At 39.3% G+C, this 20,173-nt stretch overlaps 1 pseudogene; it reads left to right on the forward strand.

Annotated features, from left to right (window-relative positions):
- The first annotated feature begins 662 nt into the window (after positions 1-662).
- Positions 663-19,970, forward strand: LOC135699969 (uncharacterized; annotated as a pseudogene).
- The last annotated feature ends 203 nt before the right edge of the window (positions 19,971-20,173 follow it).

The following is a 20,173-nucleotide window of genomic DNA, read 5'->3' on the forward strand; positions in this document are numbered from 1 at the left end:
ACAAACGGGCCATCCTCGATACTGATTCAGAAGAACATCCTGCAGAGGGCGTAGAGGCACACGATCAAAGCTGCAATTCGAAAATTCCCAAAGTAGCGAAATTTGAAAACGCATGCCTAGGATGGGAGGCAACTGAAGATCCATTGATCGAAATCCTTGAAAATATTCCTGATTATATCAACATTTCTGAACTTGAGGAAATGCTGACGATTGAGCAAGAAAGATTCGAAATATCGGACGTTGAAGGAGAAAATCTTGTTGGTTGTGACGGGGGCAACGAGGATTTGGACTGTGATGAAAGCGAAGCTTTAAACTTGTAACGTGCTACGACATGGCCGGTAGTAGCACAAGTTCAATGGCCAAGACATCTTCCCTCGATACCAGCCTACGGATTCAAACAGACGTTTACAACAAACATTTAGAAACAGAGTCCAAGGGAGTTCGATACTCTACCTTAGACAAAGACTTTTTTACATACCGGTAAAGGGACTACTGCTCGCTTAAAATAGTCTTTTTGATTAATTTGTTTTATTCTTTTCAGTTTCATCCAGGGAGGAAAGGAATTATATAAATTCGAAAGAGCTAACACACCTTCTCCACACATTAGAACGATTCAGCGCCATCTACAAACACATGCAGCTCAACTTGTAGAAGGAGAGCTTATGGTGAAGCAACTGAAAGATTATTTAGAATATAACGGCTACCGATTAAGTGTCTGCTGGAGTGAGGACGCGACTAGAATTACTGGTGGAGTCGAATATAGGTCTACTACAGACCAGCTCAGTGGCCTTTTTGCTCCACTAAACGAAACCAGTGGCCTACCAATCACAGGAATCTTCGATTGTGAATCGCCTCAACGGGTAATTGAAAACATAAAAAAGTATCCAGTGGGTAGAAACGTTCAACTTGCTATGGCGCAGCCTATTGCATTGAACGCAGCACCATTCTGTGTACTCTATTACTGCACTGATAATAGTCGAGTCGAGTATTAGTACAAGACACTGAAGAAGTCTGCACATTGTAGACGAAATACGCGTATCTGTCAAGGATAAGCAAATAAAGTAGTGGAATTAAATGGAAAATACTAATCCTTCTCTCTCTCATTATACTGATAATAAGTTTGATACTACATCGGTGCAGAAAAAATGGTATCATGTAACAGAGGAATTCAAAAAGGTCGGAATTTCGATCGCATGCAAGGCTACTGATGCGGACAGCCGATTCATTGGGGCTATGGTAAAGGAAATGGGTTTAGATAATCCAGGCACCAACCAACCAAACGAATTTGGCAACTGGTTCATATCGCTAGAAAGCATAGTCTATGTCCAAGACCCAACTCATCTGGCTAATAAATTGCGGACAAGACTGATGAAAACCAGCAAACCACTCATATTAGGTAAGTAATTCAGTTTTATTATTAGTTTTATATACATTACCTATTATACAATATTGGGAATAAACGAACTGTGAAATTTTGTAGGGAATTTCAATGTATCTTGCATACATTTGATGGAGTTAGTGTCTACTGTGTCTAAGGATCAGCATGGTTTATCTTTAAGTGACATTAACGATACCGATAAAATGAAATTTCGGCCTGTAGAGAAGATGACGGAAGACCGAGTAATCTCGTGTCTTCAACAAGTTCCAGGCAGTGAAGCAACGGCAATATTCTTACAGGCAACACGAAAAGCCATGTCATCGTACATGGACTCAACACAAACACCATTGCAGAAAGTGCATGATATTTGGTGAATTTCAACAGCCTTTCTTAAATCTAGATGAACACTTCAAAACGTCTTATCTACTTTGATCGATTTCCATGAACACCACCACATATGGCTGGACCCCAGTGGTGTGGCGGTGATGTGGCATCATACAACAACATGTCAAAATATCGATGCCATACCACATCAGTGGGCGCCCAGGCTCAGGCAATGATTTTGCAGATGTGTTGTTAACCCTTTTCTTCCCACAACTTTTCAATCCATCTCGTGTTTGTCAATCCAAGCTGAACATTGCATTAGGTTCTAAGTAATATTGATCGATTCTCTTCGTCGACTTTCTCTTTCGTTAATAACATGACCTCATAACCGTTTCGCAAGGAATAATAATAAACGCGTCTACCCTGGCCGCGGCCTTAGATGCTAGATAACAGCTTCTACCTGGGAATGTTTTTACATGGCCGTGGACAAAGAGAAAGTTAACGAAGAGAATCTGCCAATATTACTTAGGACCTAAACATTGCAGTTGGATTTTCTATTAAAAAAGTCAATACTTATTGAAGTTCCTCCGTGTACTCATTATACTCGTCCATATCTTATAGATAATTCAACTGAGCCACTACTGAAAAACAATTATGGAACTGTATGGAAAATCTTCTAGCACCTTTTTTTTAATAAAAAACATCCTGAGTCCAGAATCATAAGGGCCTAACTGCGATGATCGATTCTCTTCATCGATTTTCTCTATGTATTACTATAAAATTAAGTGAAGCAAGTCAAGCTGAACATTGCATTAGGTCCTAAGTAACATTGATCGATTCTCTTCATCGACTTTCTCTTTCGTTTATAACTTGAGCACACAACCGTTTCTTGATCTGGTTGATGTATTAGATGTTACATAAAAGCTTCTTTTATCGATCTCCGAGCTGAAAATAAGTGGGAATGTCTTTACATGGTCGTGGGGATGCAAAGCGAAAGTCGACGAAGAAAATCTGTCAATGTTACTTAGGACCTAATGCAATTTTTTTTTTTTTGTTTATAAATTTATTTGATAAGGCTCAACCGAATTAACTTAACAGAGCCGAGGATTCTTGGTCACTTACAATACATCTTAAAACTATAGTCAAAAGGTACAACATGATAAACACTTTATCTTCCGCTATCCAAAAAGCCTCCTCCATCAGAACTGGAGTCGCTTCCAGTGGTTTCATTGTATGGCAAATTGTTGTACGCCAACGAGGGTCAGAGCGCGTCCATTGCAGCAATGGACGCAAAACGTGGTCAGCACTCACACACTCATCACGAAACGGTTGCTTTCCAAAGTCGACGACGCATCGACCGAAAGAACTGCTGATGAAGAACAATGAGGAGGACCACACAATGGTTGCTGCCGAGAAAACAGACGATCGCGTAGCACACATCGAGAGTGGCCTGCTTTTGTCGACAGCCGAGTGAACACTGACGTAATGCAATGTTCAGCTTGAAGTGTACGAAATTTTCCCAATACAATACTGTAAAAAGCTGCATTAGCTAGCATCCAACTCATCGAGGAATTTTATTCCAACCAGGCCCTTATGATTCTGAACGCTAGAATTTAAAGTTACTTACCAGAGTAAAGCCGGGTGGCTAGCTGTGCTGTAAATATAAGTCGTCATGCACGTTGCTTTTAAAATGTACCTGTTTCGACAGTCTTCTCGTCAACACCTCCATCCGAAATGCAAAACAAAAATCTTTTTGTTGAAAGAATCAGGTTAAAAATTAGGTATTCCTGCTTATCACTCAAAAATATTTTTCACAATAAAATTATTCTTCTAGCATTCGTAATCATAAGGGCCCAACTGCGATGATCGATTCATACATCTTGTTGTCGTTCATGAAAGTTTTTACCAAGGTTGTTAAAAAAACTTAGATCTATAGAGATTGCTGACGTTTATCGTACGCACACTACGTCACGTATTCGTATACGCAAAATGTTTTCATCGGAAAAAAAAAACTTCATAGCGGAAAATTTTCCCGATGAAAACAAATCACTGACACAATCATACTTTAGCAATCTCTATAAAATTGTGTTCACGGTCGATCTGATCAACTCAAAATTGTATAAGATTTCATCAAAACCGATCTCAAAATTAAGTAAACATTTTCGAGAAATTTAATAAATTTACATGAAGTAAAATTTAACCAAAAATAGTGGAAATTGAGGAAACTTTACCCAATAGTGAGTACAAATTTTAAACAATTGACATTATTTCTAGTTATTTTTATTTCAATTTTTGTAATCAGATCTGACCTAAGAGGGATCTGATACAATAGAGTATACTTCATGCAATTACATACATTTCGTCAATAATTTTGATTTTGTCTTAATATAGTCGCTTCAACACGCTTGGGTTGACTTATCATGGCATGAATTTTAAGCAAAATGTTAGAGCCGTTTCCCACCATGAAAGTTATTATCAAGCCTTATAGTATTTGTTTAAAATATGCCTATTAATTTTATTTACAGGCACACGTTATTTCTGATTAGGAGCTGGCGCAATTGGTGTATTAAAAAATATCATAACATTCAGCACTGCGTAACGACGAATGCATATTGGGGACTGGAAATTAATGCTCATGCATTAGTTAACTATATTGTCCATTGTCGGAACAGCAACAATGAATTCCATACCACGCTGCTTCAAAGCCAAACCTGCGAAGGGACGTTTAGAGATGCTCGAGCTTTCACGTCAACTGAATCCACGGTTGTAAATTTCACTATTCAGGGGTTCGAGTCACGACTCAACAAAATTCAATTCAAAAAAGACATCATGCATCGAAACGAACATACTTTAAATTTTCCAAGTATGAAGAGACAACCTTGTGAAGCAGATGTACTTTTTGAGATGCCAACAAATATGGATATTAAAGATGCAGTTGAATATGCACAGCAGTCAGTTCGAGAAATTTTGCTAGAACTGGGCGTGGATGCGGAAGATATTTCGTTTGAAAGCAGTATAACTACCCACAAACCAAAATCAAAGTTGACAAGTGACTGCGGTGATTTTGAATTCATTTCAATACCAGAAGAATTTGAACCTTACGTGCCAAAAAATAATCAGGATGTACATGATGCAGTGGAACTATTCGATAATATCGGTGAAGAGCTCATGCTACCTGATTCCAGAAACTATAAAAATGTATTCAAGATAAGAAACCAACGCAACAAAATCGTGCATGTTAAAAAACGAACATTTTTGTGGATGCTTACGTCAGGATTGCAGAAATGCTCGGTAGATCGTACGTATCGGTTCTTTGATAAGCAAGCCAAGAAAAATAAACCACGCTATGCTAATGAAACCTTTAAGGATATCGTTACTGGAGAATATTTGCTGATGAAGGAAAAAGAGCAACTAAGCGTTTTCAAAGTGTACGGATTCAAATATTTAAAAGGAAAAAAACAATCATACACTCTATCAACTGTTCCTACAAAAGCTCCTGAAAATGTAGCGCCCAGAGGAATAGGACTACTGGGCAGCAAATTCAAAATAATTGAATGCGATGGAGACTACGTTTTAGAATTTACAAGCAACAATGTTGTTATAGATGTGAAACACTATGTATCTCATTTGCGGAAGCCGTCTGCCCGTCTGCCCTATCCGCATTATTCTATTACCCAGAAGAGTGCGTGACATACATAAATAGCTTCAAGTTAAATCTAAGTTAATTTAAAACCCTGTACTGCAGTTGTAGTATCACCCGTGAAGTTATACTCCCCGAAATCATCATAATACATATTCATAATTTCTCGTATTAAAACTCTGAAAAAAAAATTTGTAACTAATTTTATTATTTTATTGTTGAACCATTTTCCGAATTCATATGGATAAATAAAGACAGATACTACAGTAGATGGAATAATTTGGGATTAATAAGTTTTTTTAATTCTGTAAGTTTATCGTCTCTTCAATGTAGAGTTGACTGTGATGTGACAAATATTATAACATCTACTCACATATGCTTCAAATCAGTGAGCTTGCAGCTCTGAGGTGCCGCGGTCTAGAACAGTTTGTTTCTCGAAAATTGAGAGGATTTTAATATATACTGTAATAAAATAATTATTGGTATATTTCATAACGCCAATACTCAGAAATAATTAATTTTATGAGCAGCATACAATATTTTATATAGTAGGGGAAATGGATCTAATGTCGGCCTAAATGCCGCTAATTTGGGCCCATAAATAAATTCAGCAATCGACTAAATTTTCAATAACGACCAAAAATTTCCATTAGTACCGTCCCAATGACGCGTTCATCTAGTTAAAATTGATAAATAGCAGATTTTTAAGGATGGAACCAATCTTAGATCCATAGGCCAACATTAGAGCCATTTCCTCTATATGTTTAAAAAATGAAATGGTTTAAACTTTCGGGAGATTTCACTCCATAAAATGGAATCCTATAGAACTGTGATCTAGAACTTTAATTTCAATAGAAACCCTGAGAAAACAAAACTTTTAAACGGTCATAAATTAAATTTAGGTAGCCATACATAATGCAGCCGAATCCTAAGTAGGGGAAAAGTTGGCTTCGGCAATACCTTAACCTATTATCGTCAGGGGGGTAAACAACGTCCTTGAGAGTTAAATCTTGGCATGTAGATACATTGTGTTTCAGAGCAACTATTGGCCAAATTTGAGTGCTCTAGGACTTTGTTTACCCCCCTGACGATAATAAGTTATGGTATTGCCGAAGCCAACTTTTCCCCTATGTAGTTTTTAACGCTTGTTTTGCAGAATAGCTTTGCGGGGTGGGATGTACCATATAGAGATACAGGTGTTGTTAATCAGGCATCATCTGCTGGTTGGTTTATATAACACACAACATGTTATCGATAGGAAAACCTAGCAGGCTGGTGATCCAGTACAGTAATAGACCTAAGTGGATGGGAAGAATTGTCTATTAAAACTTGTGGTTTTCCATGAATTGAGCAATTTACGAGACATTTATGGTTAAATTCATGAATGAACGTATAATAACGTCATGTGCAAAAACAGCGTTTCAAAAATGTTTAAATTTACATCTCATTGTAGAACCCTAAACTGGCAGAGGTTTTCATTGGCCGGTACTCGGTACACTAAGGATTCACGTTTTGCTACGCAGTGGACACTAGCTTCCACAAAGCAATTTCGTAGCGCTGAATTCATTCGCTCTTAAAAGTAAAGATTCTTAAAATCTGCAATACTAGAGCTTCCAGAACATCAATTGGCGGCACCATCTCTATTTCCGAACGGTCCGCTTTAAACTCACAAATCTTAACTCTGGTGTTACGACGTGTAACAACTATCACTTGACCACAGTCCCACCGAAATGTAAATAAACACCTCCGGCTTGCTGCGTCGTCTGCTATAGACCTTTTTGACGTTTAATCGTCTTTCTCTATCTAGCACACAGGGATGACTGGATGGTTTGTTTTCCCACTAATCTGTTTCCTTCTTGCTCGCACTGCTTCCATTTAAATGGAGCATTAGTGTGCGCCGGTTAAACGTCAAAAAGCTCTAGGTTGTTTGTTCGGAGATAGCTCGATCACGAGAAGATTCGAGCATGCGCAAGTAGATGGTAGTAGATGCCACAGATGCAAACAGATGATATACGGTAAATAAATATAAAAAATAGGGCAGATTCACGCTGAAAATGAGATAATCTGGATGTGTCGCCCCCCTCGGGGAAATCCGGGTATAAAAATTTCGACCATCTGAACACCCCCCAAATCGCGATTAGAGCCATATTTAAGGAGATAAATCGATTTAAAGGTTTGGAAAGTGCACCAGCCAACAAATAAAGAATTTTTAAATATTTTATACTGTGATCGCGATTAGAGCCATATTTAAGGAGATGAATCGATTTAAAGGTTTGGAAAGTGCACCAGCCAACAAATCAAGAATTTTTAAATATTTAATACTGGGAAATCTGGGTATGAAAATTTCGACCATCTGAACACCCTCCAAATCGCGATTAGAACCATATTTAAGGAGATAAATCGATTTAAAGGTTTGGAAAGTGCACCAGCCAACAAATAAAGAATTTTTAAATATTTTATACTGTGATCGCGATTAGAGCCATATTTAAGGAGATGAATCGATTTAAAGGTTTGGAAAGTGCACCAGCCAACAAATCAAGAATTTTTAAATATTTAATACTGGGAAATCTGGGTATGAAAATTTCGACCATCTGAACACCCCCCAAATCGCGATTAGAGCCATATTTAAGGAGATAAATCGATTTAAAGGTTTGAAAAGTGCACCAACCAACAAATAAAGAATTTTTAAATATTTTTATCTGGGAAATCTGGGTATGGAAATTTCGACCATCTGAACACCCCCCAAATCGCGATTAGAGCCATATTTAAGGAGATAAATCGATTTAAAGGTTTGGAAAGTGCACCAACCAACAAATAAAGAATTTTTAAATATTTTTATCTGGGAAATCTGGGTATGAAAATTTCGACCATCTGAACACCCCCCAAATCGCGATTAGAGCCATATTTAAGGAGATAAATCGATTTAAAGGTTTGGAAAGTCCACCACCCAACAAATAAAGAATTTTTAAATATATTTCGACCATCTGAACACCCCCCAAATCGCGATTAGAGCCATATTTAAGGAGATAAATCGATTTAAAGGTTTGGAAAGTCCACCACCCAACAAATAAAGAATTTTTAAATATTTTATACTGGGAAATCTGGGTATGAAAATTTCGACCATCTGAACACCCCCCAAATCGCGATTAGAGCCATATTTAAGGAGATAAATCGATTTAAAGGTTTGGAAAGTCCACCAGCCAACAAATAAAGAATTTTTAAATATTTTATACTGGGAAATCCGGGTATAAAAATTTCGACCATCTGAACACCCCCCAAATCGCGATTAGAGCCATATTTAAGGAGATAAATCGATTTAAAGAGTTGGGAAGTCCACAAGCCAACAAATAAAGGTTTTTTAAATATTTTATACTGGGCAATCCGGGTATGAAAATTTCGACCATCTGAACACCCCCCAAATCGCGATTAGAGGCATATTTAAGGAGATAAATCGATTTAAAGGTTTGGAAAGTGCACCAACCAACAAATAAAGAATTTTTAAATATTTTTATCTGGGAAATCTGGGTATGAAAATTTCGACCATCTGAACACCCCCCAAATCGCGATTAGAGCCATATTTAAGGAGATAAATCGATTTAAAGGTTTGGAAAGTCCACCACCCAACAAATAAAGAATTTTTAAATATTTTATCCTGGGAAATCCGGGTATAAAAATTTCGACCATCTGAACACCCCCCAAATCGCGATTAGAGCCATATTTAAGGAGATAAATCGATTTAAAGAGTTGGGAAGTCCACAAGCCAACAAATAAAGGTTTTTTAAATATTTTATACTGGGCAATCCGGGTATGAAAATTTCGACCATCTGAACACCCCCCAAATCGCGATTAGAGGCATATTTAAGGAGATAAATCGATTTAAAGGTTTGGAAAGTGCACCAACCAACAAATAAAGAATTTTTAAATATTTTTATCTGGGAAATCTGGGTATGAAAATTTCGACCATCTGAACACCCCCCAAATCGCGATTAGAGCCATATTTAAGGAGATAAATCGATTTAAAGGTTTGGAAAGTCCACCACCCAACAAATAAAGAATTTTTAAATATTTTATACTGGGAAATCCGGGTATGAAAATTTCGACCATCTGAACACCCCCCAAATCGCGATTAGAGCCATATTTAAGGAGATAAATCGATTTAAAGAGTTGGGAAGTCCACAAGCCAACAAATAAAGGTTTTTTAAATATTTTATACTGGGCAATCCGGGTATGAAAATTTCGACCATCTGAACACCCCCCAAATCGCGATTAGAGCCATATTTAAGGAGATAAATCGATTTAAAGGTTTGGAAAGTGCACCAACCAACAAATAAAGAATTTTTAAATATTTTATACTGGGAAATCTGGGTATGAAAATTTCGACCATCTGAACACCCCCCAAATCGCGATTAGAGCCATATTTAAGGAGATAAATCGATTTAAAGGTTTGGAAAGTCCACCAGCCAACAAATAAAGGATTTTGAAAAATTTTATACTGGGAAATCTGGAAATGAAAATTTCGACCATCTGAACACCCCCCAAATAGCTATTAGAGGCATATTTAAGGAGATAAATCGATTTAAAGGTTTGGAAAGTGCACCAGCCAACAAATAAAGAATTTTTAAATATATTATACTGGGAAATCTGGGTACACAAATTTCGACCATCTGAACACCCCCCAAATCGCGATTAGAGCTATATTTAAAGAGATAAATCGATTTAAAGGTTTGGAAAGTCCACTAACCAACAAATAAAGAATTTTTAAATATTTTATACTGGGAAATCTTGGTATGAAAATTTCGACCATCTGAACACCCCCCAAATCGTGATTAGAGACATATTTAAGGAGATAAATCGATTATAAGTCTTCCCTAATGAATTGAAAAGCTTTCATCCAACATATGTGATTAAATGGGACACAGATTTTAATCACATGAGAGCTGCATAATGCAGTAGCAGGTTCGCTTAGTGTTCATTTATTAGGACGGTGTGATGATGACGATGATTGCTTCATTTATTTCGCTCTCGCAGATAGCCGACTCAAAATGAATCCACTAATGTAGTAAACTGCTTCAAACCCGTACGCCCCATTGTCGAGTGATTTAATTTGGCGACTTCATTCAATTTATGTCATCATGTAGCAGTTACTCTGTTTCCATGGGTGCTACCATTGAGTGGGGCTTCAATAGGGTGGCTAATTTACATTTTCGAAACGGTTGTTTATCATGAAGTTAATCGATAAACGAGCATTTGAAATTTTACCAAAATTTTAAATTTGGGGTCACTTACAAACAAATGTATAACCCTATTACAATCCGTAGATGGTGGCCATTTACACCTGAAGCGAATCGTTCCCATTTTGCTGCATGCCCGTATAAAGTCGGGCAGTCGAGCAGCAGTTTAAACGAAACATGCATGCCATCAAAACCATCCCCATTGTCAACCAGAGCGAGCACAGCAGCCTGCTGTGGTTTCCGTGGTCACCTGTCACCTGTTTCTAGCACAAACGGTTACCCTTCGGGAATGAATAGGCTGAAAGCAAGCCTTTGCCCAAGTGTTGCATTATTGTGCATCGACATCGCAATGCAGATGTGCCACTCGTGCCCGTAATTCCCGAAAATGGTCATTAAATTGCCTGCATGCAGTCGGTTTTTTTTTTCGGGAACTGACCACCCATTTGTCATCGCGTTATCGCGTGTGCGGGAAGGTTTAGGCTAAAATGAGGTATTTCTATCCACGGCAAACTGGGCGACAGCAACTGGATTATCATAATCGGATTTCATCAAGCTACATGATGCATGGTGTTTCCAATTTTATATGGAAATTAATTGTGCGAGGTAAACAGACGTCTAGGAATATTTAAACTCAAGGAATCCCAGCGACAAGTTTGCTAAAGACCACATTTCAAATAAACTTCAAGAAAATAAGTACCGCTCGTTTATAATAATCCGCAGAATCCGGTTTCGAGATCCAGACAGAACCGTTATAAAATTTCATATGTCATGTCAATTATATGGTAGAAGCAAATAGATGAACGATTTACAAATTGATTTCCATTATTACAAAGCGTACTGCAGTAGGTGCGATGAATAATGCGTGTGCAGGTGTCTTTTGTCGCCTTTCAAATCCTGCAACCACAACGCACCATACCCGGCGGGAATCCAGTTTGACGCGAACTTCCCTATATTGTAACTGAACTAGTTTTTATCTAATACGCAACATTATAATTTTCATCACCAGATGAGGTATCAATTAGCGTTTTAAACTATAATTATTAAACCTAGTCACCCGTGAGATTCAGTTGCCTAAGTAGGCAGGCGAAAGGTAGGCTGTGATTATACGACGGAAAACCTCAAATAACTAAATAGTACGGGATGCAAACACACCTGATGATCCTTCCCGGAACGTGATAATCTTTAAGGCGACCCTCGAGAGCTTGCAACAACAATAACAACGGATGGAAAGTGTTTGTGGAAAATGTCGCTCGCCCACTCGGTTAATTAAGACGGCCCGAAAGATTGCGCTCTGGTCTACAACAGACAAGGATTATTTCGAACCTGGAGGGTCCGGATTGTTGGGGATAATTTAATTACGTTCAAATTTCAATTAGATTATGCGCTTGATGCTGATGGAGTTCTTCTGCCTTCCTTCATTGCGGAGCGGATGGAAAAGGTTGCCAGGTGTAGACAAAATTTGCTTGGGCGACGCAGAGAGTATTTTGTGCGTAAATTTAACTATACCGGGAAAGGGTGCTCAATTATTGGCGACACGGGGCGGTTCGATGCACTCGGGATTGTAATTTCTTTGGAAATGAGCATCACGCCAGTATGACGATTGAGCGATGTAAATTTTGTGTCGCAAACGCAGTCTGCAGTGTCAATCCATTAGTTCACCAACATGGCCAATGCGGAAAACTCAGAGTGAGAGTCACTTCTACTCAGTTGTATTTATGAGAAATTTATGAAAAACAACGTAGGTATATTCTTTATAAGTCAGGTAAGACAGTAGCGTGAAAAGCTGGATTCACCACTGTTTGGCTTGAGCGTGAGCGTGCTTATACTGGTTCTTCTAGTACAGTAAAATTTTCTATGGGAGGGCTTGCTCTGTTCTTCATAAACTCAACTCATCGCGATTCAAGAGTAAATCGATGTACTTCCCAGGAGAGCCTTGGTGAGTAATGCATAACTGACTTGGCTCCCATTTCCATTGCTTTTGCAGGCTGTCCTCCCTCCAACGGATCCATTTTCCATATTTTCAATTGTACCATCAAAGTCCGCACCACCTCCGGTTGCAATACATATAGATATCCATTGAGACTTCATCCATAAGTACCTACAACCGCATAAGTGCAATTGTTGCGCTAAAGTGGGATGTCTTTTGAGCCCCACGTGGAGGAGGAGCGAAAAGTGATCAATGATGAACCGGCAAAACCAAGCACACTTTGGTGGAATTTAAAGTACTCGACTGTGGCCGCCTCCTCGCCTACTACCATGCGCTCGTCTTTACACAATAGCAGCAACAGAAGCGGAAAACAGAAGAAACGTCAGCACCGAGTGTTTGCTTGTGCGGTACGATTACCTTGATGTGGAATTTCCAGTGAATTAAATTTGAATATTGGTAAAGAGAGGAAGCGCTCGCCGTAAGCCATCAAGTAAAGGGGTTGCGATCTTGATCATATTTCCTTACCCGAAGAACGTGCTTCAGTTGTCGGCGGAGGTTCTGCTGGGGGTGAGACGAGAAGTTCGTCGGTGAAGGGAAAACTTTTCAGCAATTCACCCCCATATCACCGCGCGTTCTTCGTCGTTATCCGGGCAAGGTGTTTCTCTGGAAGGAAGGTTGTCTGCTCCAATATTTTAAAGTTAATATATTTTGATGTTGAATTTCAATTTCAATGTCCTTCCATCCTCCATGTTCGGAATTATCCTGGTCATTCACGAGAAATTTACGTAAGATGCCAATTTCTAACAGTTGCGTGTGTGTGATTTTCCCATAGGAGTAAAGAGTTGCAGAGTCGCCGTTAACCCAAAACCCAATGGATGTATTACCATCGACAAAACGTGACTAAGTTTCTTTTAGTCCTATGTGTCAAAAAACACGGTGAAGGATACATTCATTCATAAAATTAGGCCGCCATTACCGAGCATGGAAAGCTGGATAGCCACAGGCCCACAGCAGAACATATTTTTTCCTACATAACCCCCGAGGGGTGAGAAAGCTTTACTCTGAGTTGCTTTTTTGCAGCGAGTGTACCTCAAAGTTTAATCGACGTTCATCGATTTTACTATCTGCTAACATCTTGGCTTACTCCGTTTACCGCCTTTACATATTAGGCATCAGTCCTGTTTGTAAGCAAAATAGAACTCTCGCGCCACTTTTCAATAGGTCCTAGCTACACTGATCGATTCTCTTCGTCGACTATGTGTTAAGATATTTCCGGATATTTTCGACACACAGATCGATGGAAGAAGCAACATTCTAGCATCTAATACGACAAAGACGACAGGAAACGTTTTTGTAGCCGAGCTATTTACGAAATAGGGAGTCGATGAAGGGAATCGATCAATGTAGATTGGTCTATTTAAATTCGGAATAGGTAACCTGAATGACACGACATCTAGACCGATCAGTGGAAGTGGAAGTAGAAGTGCCCGGTAATACCATAGAGGTAACTCTAAGACTAGAAGGTCCCGAAGAAACGTGCTCAACTTTTTGGCTCAGCTCTGGTACTATCTTCGGTCCCAAGCTTGTCGAATCACCCCTCGAAACATAGGAAAAACCGAGGGGGGCGACTCTATCTACGATGCAGGAAAAATTGTGTTTTGCTGTGGTTAGCTGCACGCACACTAAGTAGATAGCAAGAAGATTGATGACGATTCTTAAGATTTCCTGCAAAAAGATGATGTGCGATGCAAGTAGATGCGAGAAATGATTGAAGATTTTTCGAAGATTGATTCACTAGTGTGAGATTTGTTGAGCATCTAGAATTGAGATTTAGATGTGTCGCCCCCCTCGGGAAAAACCAATAACCCCTCATTTTATCTGTCAAACTTTCACTAGATTTACTAGATTTTCGACTAGAATGGGGTACGTTAATCGTTTGCTTGGGACCAGTAGGCTAGTCAAGTAGTGAGCCAATTTAAAATCGTTAGTTTCGTATTGATTGTTGGTAATACGGAATCATGAATACCAGGATAAGTTCTAGCAATCGTCCGTTTCTGTTCGGAAAAGTGTTTTCTTGAGGAAACTCGTGTAAGTTAATTCCGTCCAAAAGATATGCGATAGTAGCACCACAAACGAAGTGACAGACGGAGCGGCTCGAAAACTTTGGTGACGCTCCTGCTATTGCAATTTTTCAGTGTACCACATGGCAACACCACTACTACTGGATTGTACCACCATGGCAACACTACTAATGGATTGTACCACATGGCAACACTAAATGTACTAGAATGTTTTGGTTCTATCTCTTTCACTCTACTCTAAACTGAAATGCATAAAAAAATGACAAAATGATACACTCTGTGTACACTGTCAAAGATTATATTGCAAACAAAATCCACTATGTTCAAATCAAAACAAAAATACTAGCCGATCTGGTGGCTAATGGCACAAGCTTCTAAGAAAATTCCATTACAGCGAACCACATTATTTTAATTGTTTTCTTCACCAGTTAGTCATCTGTCACTTCGTTTGTGGTAGCACCAACAAACCGGCATGAATGATCATACAAAGTATCATCAAATTTCTGATCAAAGCACAAAACTGACATCTGCCGTCGTGTTCGCGAAAATGTGTATCCTAGCCACGAACACACATACTAAATGTAAGAGTTGGTTCATGTCTAATCTATTCCGGGCAAATTATTTTTATCTAGATAACAAATTTCTATGGTTTTGACAGATGGGATCGCTGCACATTTGAATCCGCCGTTATGGATTCTCGATCAAGGGTTAAGTTTAAGTTTCATGTCGGTTTGTCGGTGAAAGTAGTGGCTCAATGAATGATGTGTCGCTGTCGGTGAAGCACCACTGCAAACCAGCTTGGTTGTAGTCACCAAATAGGAGAGTGGGAGAGCGAGGACACAATCGAGGCGAAATCTAACCTAACGATACCACATTCTAACAAATTCTCGTGCAGTAGTACAGCGTAGACAGCGCCTATACTGAGAATATGTTATGGAAATCCACACGACAATCCAGAGCTGTTCCAGTAGACTGGAAATGGGTAACTGGCTCAGTAGTTGGTTAGTCTTGTTGAGACAGCAATCAGAACGCCTCTACCGCGCGATTTTTAACTGTTCACTGGAGATCAGTCAGTTCTGAAGGCGGAATAAAGTGATCCGAAAAGTTGCGATTAAAACAAACATTTCGGTGTTATATTGTTTTGCTCGGTACTGTATATTCACTGAAAATGTATTTTCGTTATTTCTCTGAAAACCGTTTCGTAAAAATGAATATAGTACATACAACACATCTTTCATAAATGGTACGAAACATTCGTTTTTCCTGTCATCTGGCGCAATGTCAATATTACACCTTATTCGTATAATATACAAATACATCTTCGTACAATCAAACCAACAACTGCGCTTATTGTCTCCTAAAGTGCTGATTGTGTGTTGGTGATGGGACATTTTTTTTTAGAAATATTGTCGGTTTGACCAATACATGCGAGCTACAACAATAAATCAAATTACTCGTCGAGGTGGTTTTATGTTAGAGAAAAAAAAATACTTGCAAGCAGCAGAAAAAGCAAGCGAAATCGAATTACCGTTCCATGAGTGCTTCTTATTTGCCTTTAGCTTTACCATTTCTCATAACACAGATAGAGCGATGGATGAAGCACAAAGCTGACGATCGCAAGGTTCATGAGTCGGGTCCGGTCTGAAACTTATTTTTGTTTTTTTGTCATATTTATTCCTTCCAATGATGAAGTTATTTTTACCCATCCTCACTCACACACTCCACATTTTTCGGTTTCCACAACCAACACTTGTGGCCCACTGGTTGGGTGTAGCGATAGCGAGTGTGGCAGTTCTAACTAAACTAGCTTCATACAATGTACAAATCTATTTCGTTGCAGAAAACAACGAATAAATTCGTAGAACAAACGAGCGATTTCGTTGTATAAACGAAATTTTATTTTCAGTGTTGTAAGTACAGTCTACTCTCCACAACTCGATATTGAGTTAAAGAACCATAGTAAAAAATAATTTCATGGGTTTATTGTTAAACGCGATATTTATTGTATAACTCGATGGTCCGTTCAAGAGAGTTCACTGTATATCTGTTTATTTTCCATTGCGTATCCTCAATATCTAGAGTAGAGCGCTACTTCATCGTAATCGCCCATTTCCGTTGTATCGGTCAGAAATGATTAATAATATCAATGATTTTACCGTGCGCAAATCAATTATAGGTTTGTTCCGATGCGTTAGTTCATTAGGTACAACATAAATCCTATTAGAGAGCATTGTTTGGATATTTACGCACCCAATTTTCTTAAACACAAATGAGCGCTCCAGCCGTATCAAACTGTATCTTCATCCGATAGGCCGAAGTGAGTTAATTGACATTTCAATGCGTTAGGCCGAGTTTAGAATCCGTAGGCCGAGTTTGGCGTCAAGAAACAGTGTTAGACTTTTAACAATATCTCAACAATTTGTTTCTGCTTTTCAAATCTTCCGCTACGTACGGAAAGGTAAATAAATTTGGAAGCCATCAGTAATAATAACATTCCGTTTGTTACTTCTTCTTCTTCTTCTTCTTCTTCTTCGCATTACAAGCTTATTGAATATCGCATATTAGCTTATTGCGTGCTCTCAACTTAGTGTTCTAGATGCACTTCCACAGTTATTAATTGAGAGCTTTCGATGCCTGCTACCATTTTTGCATTAGTATAATTGTGTGGCAAGTCCAATCATACTTCTATGCCCAGGGAAGTCGCGAAATTTTCCAACCCGAAAAATTCCTAGACCGGACCGGGAATTGAACCCAGCACCTCCAGCATGGTCTAGCTTTGTAGCTGCGCCTTTACCGACTGAGCTAAGGGAGGCCCTCGTTTGGTGCTAAACTACGCTAAATTAATGTCGTTTTCGCTTTTGCGGTGTAGCTACACCGGTGTTACACCGCCGTACACCGAAAAAAATCAGGGTGTAGCTATTGGTTGCAACTTTGTTTACCAACAAATGATGATGAACTGTCAATGACTTGCTATTACAATACACCGGTGTAGTGTAGTAAAAACGAAAACGACATAACAAAGACTAAGTGTGGGTTGTACTGAATAGGCCGAAACCCTACACTTCATTTGCACAAGTTTTACTCTGTTTTAATCAGAACACTAGACAATTCTAGATAGAGCTGGAGTTTGGGCGTAACAGCTTTTGTAAACAATGACTTCTATCGATGATTTCTAGGCCCTAATTCCAGCTCTATCTAGAATTCATAGAACGAAGTAGGAGAAATGTATGTAATGTCGGCCTAAGTGTCCCTAATTTGGGCCCATACATAAATTCAGCAATCGACTAAATTTTCAATAGCAACCAAAAATATCCATTAGCACCGTCCCAATGATGCGTTCATTTAGATAAAATTGATCAATAGCAGATTTTTAGCGATGGGCCCAATGTTAGATCCATAGGCCAACATTAGAGCCATTTCCCCTATCACACTATTTGTACTGAAAGAAACCTAAACTTCTCGTTTTCTACAGCGCTAACATCAAAGATGAATACTGAGATGAAACTGTCGGAAGAAAAACTTTCTATTTTAGTGTCCTCTTTCACGGTCCCTTTCATCCAATGAATACCCCCTGTATTCAAGGTAATTTTGTGGTTTTGCTGCCCCCTCGGTAGAGATGAAATTTTGCGCTCATTTTTATTAAAACAAACACCAAAATCAGAGGTGTCCCATTTTTTAATTACTCGATTAACAACTTATCGATTTTTTTTTTGTTCGCTGTGCTGTCATTTTCCACCAATGAGAGTGCAGCTCGTGTTTGAAATGATCGGTTATGATCCTCTGGAGAAGTTAATGCTTATATCAGCATGATATTATAACCGATTACAAATATTTTACTTTTCGGTTCGTTAATCGATTAATCGATAATTCGAATGAAAATCGGCCATCACTAGATGAATGTGAAACGTCATTTCAAATATATGGACCGTACATAAATAATGATACAATTTGAAAGGAACCGGGGCTCATCACAAATTACTTCCACACGGTAACTGAAATAAACACGAGTGTTCACCGGTTGCTAACATGTAGGTACATGTTCCTATCAGGTCCTATAGATCAATGAGCTGGATTACTGAGGTGAAGCAATCAGTTAAGTTGTGTGAGTAAAACCCCTGTACGATACAAGCAATTAGTGACGTCACTACTTGCGTTTACGTTGATTTTTTGGTTTACTAATACAACAATATTTCACGATCTGCTTCGCCTCTCTCTGTACCTCATTGCCTATAGATAGCCGGTTGTGTACTTGATATCCGGACGTTGATATGGCCAGAGCTCTGGGAATCAGACTGCAGGACGCTACGTTGTGGAATTGTCAAAAAAGTTGAACCGGTAGATGTTGAAAACATCATAGCCGATGTCGTTGTTGGGTAGGAAATTACGATTAGATATTTTTACTACGGTGCAGAATTTTGCCTACTTCCGTCAATTTTTCCGCACTGATTTTTCATTGCTTTTAGTGTGGTCACAATTAAATTTAAGTGATTATTACTTCGTGAATCAATAAATGTCATTGCAGAATTTTGAAAATTATAAATTCAGGGGAAACATGTCAGAAGCGTATAGCTCGATTTAGAGGTGGGGACGATTTGGAGGTCGCCATCGAGGCGAGCAAGCAGCTAGCGGAGCTCCTGAACCTGGCTGGATTCAGTTTGAGAAAATGGAGCACCAACGATACAAGGGTTCTGGCACACGTGCCGGATGATTTGAAGGAATTCTCGCCAGAAACAGAAATCGATGGTTCTGGAACCGTAAAAACATTGGGTCTTCTGTGGTCGCACATCACGGATGAGTTCGGTTTCAAGATTCCAGTCCTACCACCACTGGAGAAGGTCACCAAGCGGATAGTGGCCTCCGAGATGGCGCAGTTATTCGACCCACTCGGAATAGTCAGATCCGTAGTTATGAGTGCGAAGATGTTCATCCAAAGGCTGTGGGCGATACACATTCCTTGGGACGAGGAACTTCCCGAAAGCCTTCGGGTCTGGTGGATGCGTTTCCGTGGTGAGACCCCTGACCTGTCGAAGCTGAAGGTTCCCCGACGCGTTCTGGCAAACACGAACAACCATTACGCTCTCCATTGCTTCTGTGATGCTTCCGACCACGGATATGGATCGTGTGTCTACGTAGTTTCACCGAATGGAAAAGGGTTGTACCAATGCCAACTACTCATCGCTAAGTCCCGCGTTACACCTCTACGTGGACTCACTATTCCAAAACTCGGCAGCCAGCTGATGGAACAAGTTAGAAGAACCACAAACTTCTCGGGAACAGCAATCTTCTGGTCCGATTCCAGCATCGTTCTGCACTGGATCCAATCTCCACCTACAGTTTGGAAGGTATTCGTTTCAAACAGAATAGCGGAAATTCAAAAGCTAACCAATAACGATTGCTGGCGACATGTTCCTTCGAAGGAGAATTCCGCTGTCCGCATATCTCGTGGTATTTTGCCATCCCAGATAAACGATGATCTGTTATGGTGGCATGGGCCAGAATTTCTCGTGAAGTCCGTTGAAAATTGGCCCGAAAACGTCGTCGCTCTCTCTCGTGCAGATCAGGAAGCTCGAGAAGTGGAAGCTCGTCGAATTG

This window comes from Ochlerotatus camptorhynchus, unplaced genomic scaffold (genome assembly GCF_037179485.1).
Source record: "Ochlerotatus camptorhynchus isolate MF236.1 unplaced genomic scaffold, CSIRO-AGI_Acam_v1.1 ptg000124l, whole genome shotgun sequence".
NCBI lineage: Eukaryota > Metazoa > Arthropoda > Insecta > Diptera > Culicidae > Ochlerotatus > Ochlerotatus camptorhynchus.